Genomic DNA, 1,409 nt, shown 5'->3' on the forward strand with positions numbered 1-1,409 from the left:
TGGCGCTAAACATTGGCCGGGCATTTATCACCCTTGAGGGGCAGCAATGCTTCTGATTTTAGGTTTTGCTAGCGCTAAATGTTGGCTGGGCGTTTAACGCCCAGGGGGGGATGCTGCCAGCTTCTCCTTTTCAACTCAAAACTCTGCCAAATTACTCCGAATTTTACCTGAAATTATAAAAATACTAAAGCAACTCAAAGTAGCATCCAAAGAGGATTTTTGCACTAAAATTAAGTAAAACTAGATAGAATCTAACTAAAAACAACTAGAAAATGATAAGAAAAAAGGTACAAGATTCTCATGCATCAATGACAGTCAAGGGGCTTCGGAGATGTTTATACTTTTAGAGAAATCAAACCTTATTTACTTATCTTGAAGTTTGCAAAGATCTTTCACGACAAATCTTTAGTAACTGATTTTGAATTCCTTGGTTCTTAGTTTTTCAAGCATCAATTAGTCGTCAATTAATTAATCAAGAGATTAAGCATAAAAACTAATTTAGTTTTCTAATAAGATTTAAAATAGTCCTTAGGTCGAATTATATGTCACATATTCAAGCTAGTCCTGTCTAGTTAAATATTTAGAAGAAAAAATACAATTTTCAAAAGTTGTTCTAATCCAAATTATATGTCACTTATTCAAAATTAGAGTGATTGAAAATCATGCATGTGTCGCATACTAATTGAACCACTATTCCTCAAATTGTCATGTGAAAGAGTTTTCAAGCTTTAATTATTCAAATATCAAATTTTTCAATTATAATAAAAGAATTTAAAAGAGATTAGCATATCTTTCAATACCACTAATCTGAATGAAGAACGAATAACCCAATCATGAACTAGATTAATACAGAACTTTAAAATAAAATAAACGTAGATTAATAATCCATAGAAAACATAAACAGAGCTCCTAACCCTTTTGACAAAGGTTTAGTTACCCATTGAAAAGTGAAAGAAAACAAGAAGAAAAAACTATGATGAGGAACTAAATGTGTCCCTCTGTGAACTATGTTCACTTATTTGTATCCTAAATCTAGAATTCAAATTTAAAACTATCCTAATCTTATCTTTTAGAAAGAAAGATAAGATAACTACTTACTGAATTTAATTTCAAATTCAAAAATAATAATTCAAATCAAATCGTAACAACCAAATCTCTTATTATTCTAGAAGGAATTAATAACTAATCTTCTAGAGTCTTCAATATTTTTGACATGATTAAAGCTTCCAATGATATTGATAATTAAGCTTGGGCCTTAGTTGTTAGTTCTTGAGAGTTGTAATTGTGTTTAAGTAGGCTTGTATTAGAGAAAACTGGGCAAAAAGCCCAAAATTCACCTCCAGGATGTGCACATACGCCGGGCGTGGAGGCTAGGCTGCCGGGTGTGGAGAAGGCATGGCTGGGAGTCC

Source organism: Arachis ipaensis, chromosome B07 (assembly GCF_000816755.2).
Source record: "Arachis ipaensis cultivar K30076 chromosome B07, Araip1.1, whole genome shotgun sequence".
Taxonomy (NCBI): Eukaryota; Viridiplantae; Streptophyta; class Magnoliopsida; order Fabales; family Fabaceae; genus Arachis; species Arachis ipaensis.